Source organism: Eschrichtius robustus, chromosome 19 (genome assembly GCF_028021215.1).
Source record: "Eschrichtius robustus isolate mEscRob2 chromosome 19, mEscRob2.pri, whole genome shotgun sequence".
Lineage (NCBI taxonomy): Eukaryota > Metazoa > Chordata > Mammalia > Artiodactyla > Eschrichtiidae > Eschrichtius > Eschrichtius robustus.
The window spans coordinates 56818928-56836452 of NC_090842.1; positions in this window are offsets into that span (position 1 = coordinate 56818928).

Here is a 17525-nt window from a genome sequence, read left to right on the forward strand (position 1 = left end):
AACACTGTAAAGCAATTATACTCCAATAAAGGTGTTAAAAAAAAAACACATCAGTAATAAAAGTAAAAAAAAAATCTGAGTGTAACTTTACAGTGGGCACTCTGTACCCGTGGTTCTGCGTCCACAGTTCCCCATCCTCAGATTCAACCAACTGAGGGTTATGTAGCACTGTTGTATGTATTTATTGAAAAAAATCCACAGACACTATAAGTGGACCCACGCAGTTCAAACCTGTGTTGTTGAAGGGTCAACAGTACCATTTTTTCCCTATATAGTTGTCCCTCAGTATCCGAGGGTTCCACATTCATGGATTCAACCAACCATGGATCAAAAGTATTTGGAAAAAAATTTTTCAGGAAGTTCCCAAAAGCAAAACTTGAATTTGCTGCATGCTGGCAATTATTTACATGGCATTTACAACTATTTGCATAGCATTTACATTGTATATGGGAGGATTACATAGGTTTTATGCCAATACTACACCATTTTATATAAGGGACTTGAACACCCATGGATTTTGGTATCCATGGGGTCCCTGGTACCAGTCCTTCCCCCCCCAACCCCGACTTGGATACGGAGAGACAACTGCACCCCATAAATGGATACTCCACACAGCTATGCAAGTAGCATACGTTGAGGCAGCAGGCAAAATTTGTCTAAGGCACTTGCTGTTTATCAATTACTTCCCTCTGCCCCCACCCTACAGCAAAAATACTGCCACTCCTTATATGTGCCATAAAGAGGAGTGTGATATTTTGTGAATATGAAAAAGAATATATATATATAAAACTGAATCACTTTGCTGTACACCTGAAACTAACACATAATATATAATATCAGATAAAGTAGACTTCAGAGCAAAGATTATAAGAGACAAGTTCATTTCGTAATGATAGGGGGTTAATTAACCAAAATGACTTGATTAATAATCCTAAACATTTTTTAAAATCAAAAAACAGAGCTTCACACTACATGAAACATTCCAGGGGCTGGGATGGGGGGAGTGAAAGGTAACTGCTTCATGTGTATGGGGTGATGAAAATGCTTCAGAAGTAGACAAAAGAAGGTTGCACAACATTGTAAACAGGCTAAATGCCACAAGGTTGTTCACTTTAAAATGGTTAATCTTAATGTGATGTGAATTTCACCTAAATAAAAATAATTTTAACACAAAAAGCAAAATCTGATAGAACTGCAAAGAGAAATAGAGAAATCTACATTATAGTCAGAAATTTCAATTCCCCTCTCTCAATAATTGATAAAAACAAGTAGGCAGAAAATCAGCAAGGATATAGTAGACTTAAACATCACTATCAGTCAAATTCACCTGATTCACATTTATAGAGCACTCCATCTAACGATAGCAGAATATACATTTTTCTCAACCACACACAGAACATTTACCAAGATAGACTATATCCCTGACCATAAACAAGTCCCAATAAATTCAAAAGAATTCAAATCATACAAATATATTCCCAGACCACAACTAAATCTGACTGTGTCAGTATTATACCATCTTAGGTACTGTAGGTTTTATAAAGTCTTGGCAACCAGTTAAGCCAAGACTTCCTCCTACCTTGTTTTTTCTTACTGAAGTCATTGCCTTTTAATTTAGAATTACCAGCCACCTCCACACTATGGTAATTCACACTCCTCTTTTTTTTTTTTTTAATTGAAGTATAGTTGATTTACAATGTTGTAATAGTTTCAGGTGTACAGCAAAGTGATTTGGTTATACATATATATGTATATATCTATAGTCTTTTAAAAAATTCTTTTCCATTATTGTTTATTACAAGATATTGAATATAGTTCCCTGTGCTATACAGTAAATCCTTGTTCTTTATTTTGTATGTTGCAGTGTGCATCTGTTAATCCCATACACCCAGTTTAGCCCTCTCCCACTTCCCCTTTGGTAACCATAAGTTTGTTTTCTATATCTGTGAGTCTAATTCTGTTTTGTAAATAAGTTCATTTGTACTATTTTTTAGATTCCACATATAAGTGATATCACATTTGTCTCAGGCTTACTTTGCTTAGTATGATAATATCTAGGTCCATCCATGTTGCTGCAAATGGCATTATTCCATTCTTTTTATGCCTGGGTAATATTCCATTGTGTGTGAATACATATATACGTATATGTATATTTATATATGACATTGTCTTTATCCATTAATCTGTTGATGGACACTCAGGTTGCTTCCATGTCTTGGCTATTGTTAAGTAGTGCTGCTGTGAACATTGGGGTGCATGTATGTTTTCAAATTAGAGCTTTCATATTTTCTGGATATTTGCCCAGAAGTGGGATTGTTGGATAATACGGTAACTCTATTTTCAGTCTTTTAAGGAACCTGCATACTGTTTTCCGTAGTGGCTGCACCAATTTATACTCCACTAACAGTGTAGGAGGGTTCCCTTTTTTCCACACCCTCTCTAGCATTTATTATTTGTAGACTTTTTGATGATGGCCATTCTGACTAGTGTGAGGTAATACCTCATTGTAGTTTTTTTTTTTTTTTAACTTATTTTTAATTTATTTCTGGCTGTGTTGGGTCTTTGTTGCTGCACTCCGGCTTTCTCTCGTAGCGAGCGGGGGCTACTCTTTGCTGCGGTGCACAGGCTTCTCATTGTGGTGGCTTCTCTTGTTGAGGAGCACGGGCTCTCGGTGCATGGGCTTCAGTAGTTGTAGCACGTGAGCTCAGTAGTTATGGCTCGCAGGCTCTAGAGCACAGGCTCAGTAGTTGTGGCGCACGGGCTTAGTTGTTCTGCAGCATGTGGGATCTTCCCGGACCAGGGCTCAAACCTGTGTCCCCTGCATTGGCAGGCGGATTTTTAACCACTGCGCCACTAGAGAAGCCCTCATTGTAGTTTTGATTTGTATTTCTCTAATAATCAGAGATGTTGAGCATATTTTCATGTGCCTGTTGGCCATCTGTATGTCTTCTTTGGAGAAATGTCTATTTAGGTCTTCTGCCTATTTTTTTTTTTTTTTTGATTGGGTTGTTTGTTCTGCTATTGAGCTGTGTGAGCTGTTTTTATATTTTGGAGATTAAGCCCTTGCTGGTTGCATCATTTGCAAATATTTTCTCCCAGTCCGTAGGTTGTCTTTTCATTTTGTTTATGGTTTCCTTTGCTGTGCAAAAGCTTGTAAGTTTGACTAGGTCCCATTTGTTTATTTTTGCTTTTATTTCTATTGCCTTGGGAGAAGGACCTAAGAAAATATTGCTACAATTTATGTCAGAATGTTTTGCCTATGTTCTTTTCTAGGAGTTTTACGGTGTAATGTCTTATATTTAAGTTTTTAAGCCATTTTGAGTTTATTTTTGTGTATGGTGTGAGGGAGTGTTCTAACTTCATTGCTTTACATGTAGCTGTCCAGCTTTCCCAACATCACTTGCTGAAGAGACTATCTTTTCTCCATTGTATAGTCTTGCCTTTTTGTCATGGATTAATTGACTATAGGTGTGTGGGTTTTCAATCCTTTATATCAGTATGGACTCATGGATATATATTTTACAATTTGAATTATAATCCAGTTTTATAATCCAGACTTTATTTTTGTTGTTCAAATTGTTACAGCTTTGGCCATTGGGAGCTCTTTCAATTGACTCTTATGTCCCTTTGACCTACCCCCATCATTGTGGGGTTTTGTTTTGTTTTTGAGGACATCCTTAATTTCTGGAACTACAAGATGTTCCAGGCTTATCTTATATATTTCCTGCTTTAGTCCCAGAATTATCCATTTTTCCAAGGAACCCTGGTTCTTTATTGTAGAATGGCATTAGCAACCAAGATCTGGGCTGTAGGTATGACTATTACTGAGCTGAAAGAGCAAGGAAATATGCACGTGTACACTTAACTATATACACATATCTATAAATATTTATATATGTAAGCATCTATATCTATATTAAGCCAGGCAAGAGATAGTACTGATATCTCCAACTCTAACGCATTACCCAGCGCATGATTCTAGCCTCCTCTTCTTGCTTATCTGTAACTCTCACTCCAGCAGTGAGAAATCTGGCTCCCACCATCCACTATTAAGCTAGGTGTTCAATTCCAGTATACATGGATAGTAGTGTCACGATAGTGTTAATATCCTTTTACTTTTAACCTATTTGTGCATTTATATTTAAAGTGTGTTTCTTATAGTTAGCATATAGTTGGGTCTTGCTTTTTTTCTTTAAACCCAATATGATCATCTCTGCCTTTTAGTTAGGAAGTTTAGAAAATCTGCTTTTAATTTGATTATTGATACGGTTAAATTTAAGTCTAACATATTGCTACTTGTTTTCTATTTGTCTCAGCTGTTCTTTGTTCCCTACTTCCTCTTTTTTCTGCCATCTTTTATATTAATCAAGTGTTTTTATTTTATTTTATCTTCTTTGTTGGCTGATGAGCTAAAAATCTTCATTTTGTTATTTTAGTGGTTGCTTCAGGGTTTTTAGTATACATATTTAACTTATGCAGTCTATCTCAAGTGACATTATACCACTTCATAAACAGTATAACTTTACAATAGCATATTTTCATCTCTCCTCTAACTTTTTTGCTATAGTTCTCATGCATTTTATTTTTACATAAGTTATAAGCTCTGTAATACATTGTTATAATTTTTATTTAACAGTCAATTATATATTTACCTATGTAGCAACCACTTCCAGTGTTCTTCATTCTTTTGTGTAAATCCGGATGTCCAACTGATGGCATTTTCCTCGTGCCTGAAGGATGTTCTTTAACATTTCTTGTAGTATGGGTTTGCTGCTGCTGACCTTTTCTGAAAAAGTCAAGATTTCACCATTGCCTTCGAAAGATATTTTTCCTAGATTGAAAAAGTGTACTTTAGATTCTGTTGGAAAATTCAAACATAATCTGTGCATTAGATGATATCTGGAACATCGTAATGATAGTTGTGATTATGTTTTTAAAGTCCTTAACTGTTAGAGATACATTCTGGAATATTTATAAGAAAAATGACAATATGCCTGAGTTTTCATTTAAAATCCTCCAGAAAAATAACTAGGAGGAAAAATGAAACAAGAATGTTAGACTATTCATAATTAAAGTGGGATAGTAGGTACATAGGGGTTCTTTATATTATTCTTTCTTGTGAAAATTAATACAGGGAAACCTCACTAAAATGAAGTTGGGGGGCCAGAAGAGGGAGCTGTCATGCACGTACCACTGGCTGTTTTCATAGATCCCAACAGGAAGAGATGTACCTTGCATCTCTGGCAAAAGTGACCTTATTTTATGACGCCAACAGGAGGAAGAAAGATTTTCTCTTTGCTTGGAAACAGCTCAACCAATGAAAATTCACTACACTTTATACTCTGTTTCCTCCAGTGGACTTCTTGTTTATAACAGCCTCTCCCAACTTTCCCTTCTCCTCTATAAAAGAGTTTCCTCTCCTTTTCTTTACTGGACTTGCATGTGGTTCACCATAGTTGCATGTCCTGGACTGCACTTCTTTGGTGCTCCTGAATAAATCTGTTTTGCAGGTAAAGTAACTAGCTGTTTTATTGTTTTTAGGTTAACAATCTTCTTCTTTGGTGCATGTTTGAAATTTTTCATTAAAAAGCAGGTTGGATCACTGCTCTCCTGTTCTAGAGATGGAAATATTTGCCCAACAAGCCCTCAAAAAAATTCAAATATGATGATTTTTTTTTTTTTTTTTGGGTTCTTGAGGACTTTTTTTTTTTTTTTAATAGCTGCTTTATTTATTTATTTATTTATTTTTGGCTGTGCTGGGTCTTCGGTTCGTGCGAGGGCTTTCTCTAGTTGAGGCAAGTGGGGGCCGCTCTTCATCGCGGTGCGGGGACCGCTCTTCATCGCGGTGCGCGGGCCTTTCACTATCGCGGCCCCTCCCGTTGCGGGGCACAGGCTCCAGACGCGCAGGCTCAGTAGTTGTGGCTCACGGGCCCAGCTGCTCCGCGGCATGTGGGATCTTCCCAGACCAGGGCTCGAACCCGTGTCCCCTGCATTAGCAGGCAGACTCTCAACCACTGCGCCACCAGGGAAGCCCTAAATATGATGATTTTTACAAAGGGCAGGTACAAGGCTTTGAGGGCTAATTCTAGGATGAATTGACCTGGCCAGGGAGGTCAGGAAAGATTTTCCTGAAGAAGAATATCTAGAATCTGAGAAAGGAGTAAGAGTTAACTAGGATAAAAGAGGAGAGAAGAATTTCCAGGTGGAGAAACAGTTTGTGCAAAAGTGTAGTTGGCATGACAGACTTAAAGAACACAGCATGGTAGGAGTAGAAAGTGTGAGAGGAAAAAATGAGGAAATACAAGTATGCCAGGGTTTCATGACAAGCTGAGTGCTATTGTGAGGGGTTTGGTTTTCACCTGAGAGCAGGAAACCATTGATGTGTGATAAGGGAGTGTGACATGATTAGATATGCATTTGAAAATATACCTCTTCCTCCGTCCTGGAGAATGGAGTGCAAGGGGCAGGGAATTGAATCAATTACTAGTTGTCCGACTGAGAGATGATGATAGAGATGGGAAAGAGGACATACATGAGAGATGTTTAGGAGGAAAACTTGACTTGGACTGATGGGAGGAGATTGATTTTCTGACTTGTTAAACGTGGATGGATGTTGCTGCCAGTTACTAAGATGGGTGACACTGCAGGAAGTTAGTTTGGGAGAATAAAATCAGCAGTTTGATTTAGGAGGTATAGAGATCCTTTGAGACATTCACGATGAGCTCACAAGTAAATATATACAAGTCTCAAGCTCAGAGGAGAGGCTGATAACAATTAATGCCATTGCAATTAGGACAGCAAACTTTGGATTCAGACTAGCTGGGTACAAACCTGATGTTGCCACTTGTTAGCCCATGAATTGTAACAAGTTAGTTAAGTTCTCTGTCCTTTAAAGTCCTCATTTGTAAAGCCTAATCAACAATAGACCTGCATCACATGGTTTCTGTGAAGATTAAAGGAAATATATGAAATCAGGTTAGGACTTTGTGTGGCACAAAGAAAATACCCAATAAATGTTAACTCTTATTATAAAACTGTGAGAGTGCTGTCTTCTCAAGTAGATAAAATAATCATAGGATGCTGGTTTCAGAGCTTTGAATCATTCAATGCAATTAGATTTCACAAATTTAATGTGTGCAAGTAGACTTGTACAAATAGATCTCCTGGTATGCCTGCTAAATTTTTAATGAAGGGAGTGTTTGTGTATTTTTTGGATGCAGGCATTCTTAAAGATTTAAACTGTGTTATCTTCCTCTAAGTGGATTAACTTTTCAGACAGTGAGAGTGGGGACACATTCTTTCATCCAAATAAAAACAGAGCTGATTAGATTCAGTCTTATTTGCTTTGAGGGATGATTGATACACTTATTCCCCTAGGGTGCATCCCTCTCAGAGCTTTAGCTTTAGCCTAAGGTGCTCATCAGATCCCCTCCCCCCCTTGGCAAGCACTAAGCTCCAATTTTTGTACTTTCCACAAGACTGATAGATGTTCTGCTCTGCTACTGCTTAAGAATTGGAAACTAACTAACTAAATAATAGTCCATATTTAAATTTCCCCAATTGTCCAAAAACGTCCTTTATAGCAGATTTTAAGTCCAGAATCTAATCAAGTTCCATGCATTCCATTGGGTTGTTATGTCTCTTCAGTCTCTTTTTAATCTAGAACATTCTTCTGCCTTGTTACGCCATTTTTGTAAGTTTCCAGGACAGTTGTGTAACCAGCAAGGATTCGTGTGCCCGTGGCCAAGAAAAACAAACTCTTGTCAGTGAGTGTTTGCAGCAAAGTAACGGTTTATGCAGGGCATCCAGGAAGGGAGTGGGAGACAAGCCCTCCAATTCACTCCAACCTGGTCTTTGAGTTAGGGTTTTGTTTTGTTTTGTTTTGTTTAAATAAAGGGGAAGAACAAAGAAGCTGGGGTTAATCATCATCTTGTGATGTTTCTGTGACATTTCTTAATGCAGTTTCGGGAGTCAGGATGTCTCTGGTTATGATTCTCTGGCCTTGTGGTCCATGGCTCTGGGGTTTCTTAGCTCCTTTTTGCCCTGGAGAAACAACCCGAGTTTGTACATTAATGATGATGTCTGTAATAGCAATTTTCGTACATTAATGATGTTATCGAAAACAGCAATTTTGGTCATCTGATTCTGGTTGAGTAGTGTTCAGTTAGCACAGGATTGAGGTCCGAGGGGACAAGAAAGAAGTTTTGGATAGAGAGATTAATCAAAAACTTGGTAAGGAGACTTGGTTTTTAGGGGGATTCAGTTTCAATCCCCACTCCTGTTTTAACTTTCCCTAAATTTTTGAGGAAACAAGGCAATGATTGCTCTAGCTAATTCCTGCTGAAACAGGGCATAGTCCTGCCTCAATTTGGGGAATCTACACTGAGTTGGAAATCTTCCGAGTTCCAAGCATTGGATCTGAGTCTTTCATGATTAAGAACTTAGTCCCTTGGTCCTCCCTTTTGGTGCAACAGACCCAATTGAAAGTAAGTGGAGGAGCGACAACCAGAAATTTAATAACCCTTGGAAAACAGATCTTGTTCCCTGAGGAATTCAGGAGAATAATCCTGAGAAACAGTCTGGACCTGGCACTTCTGGGGAGACTTGTTTTAGCCTTGTAGCCAGTTGCCTAATTTTATCTACGTAGGTTTTATTTTGTAATGTGGTATTAACATATACAAAATAAGAGCTATTGGCCACTACGCATATGTCTCCTTTTTCGGCTAAAATCTAATCTAAAGCAATTTTATTGTCGAGTACTATTCAGGATAAAGAATCTAGTGTTTTATTCTGAGAGGCTCTAGCTTGAGCTCTTTCATTTGTTACTACTATTCTTAAGTAAGAGAAAGATTTCACCATTACCTTGAGACTCTAACGTTGTAGTTGGCAGATATTGTTTTGAGAATGGATGGTGGTGTCCTTGATTCTGATACAGTTCAGAAAATTCAGGTTCACAGTAATACAGGCATGTGTCTAAAACCATGTCCACAATGGCCATCTAGCTCTATTTTGATTTCTAAATGTATTCTTTCCTTAATGGTTAAAGCAAGTGTACAGTCATGTTTGATAGTCCAAAAAACAGACCACTCTGGTTAGCATAAAGTTTAAGTTAAATAATGTATAAGCCAGAATGACTTCCCCAATATGTGAAATTTTCTTCTGTCATTTTTTGATTGCAGATCTTTTGCTAGATCAAAATATTTGTTCTTTGATGCCAGGGTGGTTGGTTGCTGCCTGCCCTGGGACCATGATGTCCTTTGGTGCTAAGCCTACTTTTTGTTTATATATATTTTGCCTAGTTATCCACATTGAAAGAAAACTAATCACACATAGTGAACAAGCTCAGAGGTATTCTAATAGGGAAGCATTTTATAGGGTATACATTTTATTTATCAGTTATACCAATTTGTCATACAAACACTGTACACATGCTTTTAGCATAGACTTAAAGCAAACAGAGACATATCGTGAATAGCTATACTCTGTGACAACTTCACTAGAGAATTTTCTTTCCATCTTAAATATTGGGGTTAACAGTATGGTTAGAAATTAAACAATAATTTTCAATGTTGTAGGAAGATAAACATCTTGTGAACAGTTCAATTAAATTAGTTGGATGGGTCTTTCAAGCCTGGTCCAGATTCTTGGATCAGCTGCCGACCACTGCTGTGGTTTTCTTCTCATCCTGATGTGGGTGTCATTTGGGGTCAGCAGGCCTTTCTATAGACCAGTCCAACGCAAAGGCCTTTCTTAAGTGGGAAATACACATTCAAGAGTCAATTCCCTTCAGTTTTATTGCATATGAGCTATTTAAGGGTACCTGATGACGGCCCTTTTATCTAGGTTGGAGACAGTCCTTTAAATGATGCCTTTTCCAGTATGCACAGATCTCCTGGTTGCAGTTCTTGGGGCATCTGATCTTCATCCAAAGACAGCTTGCTGTGATCAGCTTCAGAAGTAAACTTAAAATGTCCTTCAATAATTCAGTTAAACTTTACAATAATGTAACATAATAGGAAGGAGCTATCTTAGAGGTGAGTCTTAGACAGTAAATACAGACCTCAATCAACAAAATTAGAATTTAATATCCACTGAAGCGTAATCTTTTTCTCTCTAAAATTACCCTCATTTCTACCAAATATAGCCAAATTGAGACTAATTTGTTTGCAAAATAAGCTTGGTTTCAATAAACTTGTTCTGCTTTTTATATAAGTGTAATTGATTACATAGGCTCTTTTAAATTAGCTGTGCTGGAACTTTTTATAAGGAATCTCAATAACTTTTAAAAGGCCTCTCAAGGCCACAGTGCCATGCCAAGAGCTTGCCATAGATTTGGACTATGCTATCTACAGACTTAGGTGAATTTCTGTCTTCTCGAAGTCCCCAAAGTATCTTGAGAATTCCGCACCTGTCAGGAGGTGACTTTCCTTATTCTCTTGATAAGCCTTCTTGGATCTTAAGAGTTTCCAATTCTGGAGGGATCAGTAGAGAGAAAAGATAAATGTTTCAATTCTGCTTACAAAGTTATAATTTACCAAGTTGCTGTAATTCATAATTATCTTGAGGGGAAATGTTTCCTTATATCTGGAAAACACAGATTAAAAGCCAGTAATATTTTAGATAAAACATAAAATTTTTGCCCATGCTCACCAGTTCTCTCCGTCCTGTATAACGAATTCCATTTTGTTAACGGTTTTATGAAACCATTAGGGTTTCCATTAGAATTATTTAATTTCTTACCCAGTTCAGTGGTATGATCCAAAATTTATCAGAAACCTGTACTTGTGAAAAAATCCTTTCTCTGAATATTCTTGAAGATGAAGTATTTTTGCAAAAGCATGAGTAGAACAATAACTGTCTATGAAGGACAAAAGACTTAAAAATGTATGGTTAAAGATCTGATTACAGGGCTTCCCTGGTGGCGCAGTGGTTGAGAATCTGCCTGCCAATGCAGGGGACACGGGTTCGAGCCCTGGTCTGGGGGGATCCCACATGCCGCGGAGCAACTAGGCCCGTGAGCCACAACTACTGAGCCTGCGCGTCTGGAGCCTGTGCTCCGCAACGAGAGGCCGCGACAGTGAGAGGCCCGCGCACCGCAATGAAGAGTGGCCCCCGCTTGCCGCAACTAGAAGCCCTCGCACAGAAACGAAGACCCAACACAGCCAAAAATAAATATAAAAATAAACAAATAAAAGAGCCTTCCCTAAAAAATTAAAAAAAAAAAGTTTATAAAAAAAAAAAAAGATCTGATTACAATGCAATTAACAAAGAAAAATGGTTACTCTTGTGACATACAACACTTTAAGATAATAACTTGAAATATGACTGATAATATTATGCCAGGACATATCCAAGTTTTAGAAATTTCATATAATTTCCAGAATATCTATACTAATGACATTTAGTAAAACCTAAGAATGTTTATCTCCAATCACTTGACAACATTTCCCAAGTAATTTAACATACCAAATAATCCTAATTAGTTTGATGTATCTCTCTGAGATGCCTCAGGGTTCGTCTGAAGCATCTCTCTCTCTCTCTCTCTCAGCTGTGCTGTGTGGCATGCAGGATCTTAGTTCCCTGACCAGGGATTGAACCCATGCCCCCTGTAGTGGACGCTTGGAGTCCTAACCACTGGACCGCCAGGAAATTCCCACTCTGAAGCATCTCAAAGGTAGCTGGAGGTCAAAAGAATTCAACTAGAATTTGATATTTGGGAATTCGTAAAAAATATCAAAAAACTTCAAAACACTGGGTCAAATAGGATCACAGGTCACTCTGAAACAATACTTGGTCCCTTAACCAAAGTGATAATAAAAGATAAAGAAATTTTACAATCTGTTATCAAGGGCAGATGAATATTCCAAGAATACTTTGTTCCTCTGACAGAGGGAGAAAACCTAATTCAAGTTTTGTACTACTTTACCTTTAATATTAAAATTCCCTTATTCAATAAAATTAATTCTAATCTTAGTCCTGACCACACATAGAATTCCTTTTTAAAGTTATTTTTTTTCCCCTCACAAATCTACAATTTTCTATATCCATATTACTTTCTTTCCCATTTAGAAATAACCAGTTTTGGACCAAATTACTTTCTTTTCCTTAACAAAATGGATTTCCATTCCTTATACCTTCTTTTTCCTTGTATACAAAGATGGGTTTCTTATACATTTGCATTATCAACTCTTAAAAACCTTAATTTCTAGTGAAAACTAAGAAGTAAGCAATTATAAACTTTCTTACATTAGCACTCTGTAAGACTATTATAAGTTACAGCACTCTGTAACTTATACTCTTCCTAATTTCTAAAACCATGTGCTTTTTATAGAAAATGTGCAGTGTAGCACCAAATATATATATTAATAGTCCCAAATATCTTTAGTTTTTCTGTAAAAGGAAGCCTATGTTCAGTAATCAATGTTCCGTTATTTTATTTGGGAATGATCTAGATATTTAATAAACTTCCACCATTTAACTTAAGTTAGCAAAACTCTAAAGTTTCAAGTTACCAAAATCTGGAGACACTATTTAAGTAGACAGTCATAAAACATAATTATTCCTAAAGAGTTCACCCCAAAACTTTTATTTACATTTAACTTTCCATCATATCAAGTTATTTTTCTTGCTGGCAAATTTGCAACAAATAAAATAACATCTTATTTGACTTCTAGTAAACCTAGGTACATTCAAAGTATTATACTTAATGGTGATGACTCTAGAGACATGTCTAAATTAATTAAGCTAACTAGCATCAGCTAACTTTAATAGCAGATAGTAATTTAATACTGAGTATTTTCCAGGTCATGTGATCCTGAAATTCTTCAGCTTAGTCTCTTTTATATTTCTAAGAATTGATATAAGCACTTAATTTCTTACCTTTTTTAAAAAAATAAATTTATTTATTTATTTTGGCAGCATTGAGTCTTCGTTGTTGCACACAGACTTTTCTCTAGTTGCGGCGAACAGGGGCTACTCTTTGTTGTGGCGCGCGGGCTTCTCATTGCAGTGGCTTCTCTTGTTGCGGAGCACGGGCTCTAAGTGCACGGGCTTCAGTAGTTGTGGCACATGGGCTCAGTAGTTGTGGCGCACAGGCTTAGTTGCTTCGCAGCACGTGGGATCTTCCCAGACCAGGGCTCGAACCGACGTCCCCTGCATTGGCAGGCGGATTCTGGAAGGCCAGCACTTAATTTCTTTCAAGCCAATTAAATACAACTCATTTATAAGTTAGTTTTGATAATGCTGTCTCAAGGTAAAGACATATCATATTCATAATGCACACATAGATACATAGAACCAGAGATCTCATAAGTTCATTTTAAAATTTAGTCATGAATCAGGTATTACTATATAAAAGTCACTCATTTATAAATAACAGTTGAAATAATTTAGGTTTATTATTATTTTTTATTAATTTTTATTGGAGTATAGATGCTTTACAATGTTGTGTTAGTTTCTGCTGTACAGAAAAGTGAATCAGTTCTACATATACATATATCCACTCTTTTTTTAGATTTCCTTCCCATTTAGGTCACCACAGAGCACTGAGTAGAGTTCCCTGTGTTATACTAACTAATGTAGGCTCTCATTAGTTATCTATTGAAATAATTTAGGTGTAAAAAGACCTCTTTTACCTTTTTTTCCTTCAGTCTCAGGAATTGGGAGATGGTCTAGATGAGATAAGACAGGAGTTCCTGAGCGCCCTGGTCAAACATTTACATCTCAAGGCACAGGGAGAGAAAAGCAAGTTCCTCCTACAGAGACTTATTCCCTTAGGGTCAGAATTCTGAAAAGATGTTTATGGAGCTGGCAAAACCAGTTTGGGATTGTCAAATGAGCCTTATCTTGGATATTTTTCTCCGGAGTCTAAAGAATATTGTGGCCATGCAGTGTTACACAAAAAATATCATTTTGGCCTTAGTCATGGAACCATAACTAAAGGTGGTCCAATTTTGTAGGACTCATTTTAAAGGACTATTTTTAGGAACTGAACTTTCCCATGTCTGCCAATTAAAATAGTGCACCTTCTTTAAGACAAATATACAAGAGAAAAGTTAAACCACTTCCAAAAGGTTTAAAGTTAAACCAATTTCAAAAAGTTGAAAGCCATTTAAAGCAATTCCAAAACCAACCTTAGACTATTACTTTTATCAAACCCAATTTTTTCCCCAACACCAGGCAATGGGCCTAGGAGGGCACCATAATACAAGGATAAATGTTTTTGGCCTGAACTGTCATGCTGGCTGCTTACCGAAAGATGTATTTCAATCTAAAAACTGTTCCTTAAAAACAAAACAAAACAAAACAAAAAAACTGTTCCTTTACTGCATGCCTAAAACATTGCCCAGGGTTGCTGATACTCTGTTGCAAAGGGAATTCCCCAGCTGGATCCCCAGGCCAAAGGGGCCTGAGCGTCTGCTGGATCTGCAAATGGAAATCCCCGCACCCCAGACCATGCACACTAACCTCAGAGGAAATTGAGAGGTCCTTCAAGGTTGCCAAATTGTAACCAGCAAGGACTCTTGTGCCTGAGGCACAGAAAGACAAATTCTGACAATGTGTGTTTGTAGCAAAGTAAAGGTTTACTGAAGGGTTCCAAGCAAGGGAGTATGAGACAAATCTCAGATCCATTCTGACCTGGTCTTTGAATTAGGGTTTTTTTTTTGTTTTTGGCTTTTCGAGGGGAAGAACAAAGAAGCTGAGATTGCACGGCCCATGGAATCCCTGTCCTGGTGCCGACCTACTGGTGGGTGGGGAATGGGACACAAGGCTGCTGGCTGTGGAGCCCCAAGGGTCCTGGGGCTAGTGCTGGCCCACCGCTGGGCAGAGCCAGGTGCTGGTATGAATGGCTGAGGGGCCAGAGTCCCAGGGCTGGTGTCCTGCTGTTGTGTGGGGCTAGATTCTGGGGCAGGTGGCTCAGGAGCCCAAGGTTTCTTGAGGCTGGTGCCAGCCCGGTGGTGGGTGAACCAGGTCCCGACCTGGCTGGCTGCAGGGTTGTGGTGGTCCTGGGGCTGCTGCCCACACACTGGTGAGTGAGGCTGTGTCCTGGGGCTATTGCTGAATCACTGGTGGGTGGAGCCAGGTCCTGGGATTTCTGGCTGCAGGGCTTGGGGTTCCTGGAGCTGGTATCAGCCCACTGGTGGGTGGAGCTGTGTCCCAGGGTCTTTGTTCCAGGGTCCTGTGGGTCCGGGAGTTGGTGTCACCCACTGGTGGGCAGGGCCGTGTCCTGAAGGCTAGCTGTGGGGTCCCATGGGTCCCAGGGCTAGTACCAGCCCACTGGTGGGTGTGGCTGGGTCCTGAACCTTCTGGTTGGTGGGGCCAGGTCCCAGGGCATCTACCTGCTTGGTATTGGGTATCCCAGGACTGGTGCCAACTGACTGATGGGTGGGTCTAAGTCCTGGTGCTAATAAGCTAGAGGGAGGATTCCAAAATAACACTTGCCAGTAGCAGTGTCTTCATAGTAGAATAAGCACCGCAAAATGGCTGCTGGCAGGGTCTATTTCCCCAGGGTGAGTCCCAGTTTCCTCCTGCCTCTCTAGGAGGCTCTCCAAGATCAGCAAGTGTGTCTGACACAGGTTCCTTTCAAATTACTGCTCCTGCCCTGGGTCTCAGAGCATGAAAGAGTGGAGTCTCTGTTTCCTACAGCCCTCTGACTCTCCCAAAAGTAAGTCCCAACGGCTTTCAACGCCAAACGTTATGGGTGTATGTCTTCCTGATGTAGAACCCCTGGGTTGGGGAGCTCAGACCCCTCACTCCTTCGGGAGAACCTCTGCAGTTGTAATTATCCTCTTGTTTGTGGGTTGCGTAACTAGGGGTGTGGGTCTTGACTATACTGCATCTCTGCCCCTCCTACTTATCTTGTTGTGGATTCTTTTTTATATCTTTATTTGTAGATCTTTTCAGCTAGTCTTTGGGTCGTTCTCATAGATAGTTGCTTTGTAAATAGTTGTAATTTTGGTGTGCCCATGAGAGGAGGTGAGCTCAGGGTCTTCCTACTCTACCATCCTGGCCACTCAGTGAATTTTTTTTTTTAACATATCACAACTGACTCAAGAAGAAAATATAAAGTATAAACAGAACTATAAAAGTAAAGAGGCTGAATCAGTAACCTCCCAACTAAAGCCCTCCTAGATGAGATGGCTTCACTGCTGAATTATACAAAACATTCTATGAGGCCAACATTACTCTGATAACAAAGGCAGACAAAGATATCACAAGAAGGGAAAATTACAGATCAATATTCATGTGTATTTTCTACATGTCTCGGAAAGAGGAAATATGATTGCTGAATATCTAGCTATTCTCTCCCACAGTGTGACTCACCTGTGAATTTTACAGGGTTGCAAATGACCCCTTCTAAACCAAATTCTCTTCAAATTATGGAAAGCACACAATTTCAGAAAACATTAAAATTAAATTATATTATAGTAGAAGGTAATTGAGTATTCCTAAAATTTCTAGACTCTACAATGACCTAAATTAAAATGGTTCTTTAAAAGAAAAAACTGCCATCAAATTTTGATGTTGCAGGTATTTATAACAGATACAGAGTTGTCCTAAGGCTTTATAGTACATATAGGAAGTCACCAATAGGTCTCCATATATATGTAAAGACTACCCTGGGATTGCTAGGAACAATGGTCATCAAAGTGTGTTTCCCAGATCAATAAATCAGCCCATCTGGAAACTTCTTAAAATGTATATTTGTGGGTCTTAGTCCATATCTACATATATTGGGTTGGCCAAAAAGTTCGTTTGGGTTTTCCACAACATCTAACGAAATTTTTGACCAACCCAATATATACTGAACTCTGAGGGTGGGACCCAGCCTTATGTGTTTTTATAAGCCCTCTAGGTGGTTCTCATGTACCCTAAAGTTTGAGAACTACTGGCCAAAAAAAATCTCTCTTCTGGTAAAACAAAAAACAAAATAAAACCAAAAAAACCCCTGCAAACTCTCACGAGAATGAGAAGACAAGCCACAGGTTGGGAGAAAGTAATTGCAGAACACATATCTGATAAGACTCTTGTCCAAAATAAAAGAATTCTTAAAAGTCAACAATAAACCTAAATAGACCTAAATAGACATTTCTCCAAAGAAGATATACAGATTGCCAACAAACACATGAAAGAATGCTCAACATCATTAATCATTAGAGAAATACAAATCAAAACTACAATGAGATATCATCTCACACCGGTCAGAATGGCCATCAACAAAAAAATCTACAAACAATAAATGCTGGAGACGGTGTGGAGAAAAGGGAACCCTCTTGCACTGTTGGTGGGAATGTAAATTGATACAGCCACTATGGAGAACAGTATGGAGGTTCCTTAAAAAGCTAAAAATAGAGCTACCATACGACCCAGCAATCCCACTACTGGGCATATACCCTGAGAAAACCATAATTCAAAAGAGTCATGTACCACAATGTTCATTGCAGCTCTATTTACAATAGCCAGGACATGGAAGCAACCTAAGTGTCCATCGACAGATGAATGGATAAAGAAGATGTGGCACATAT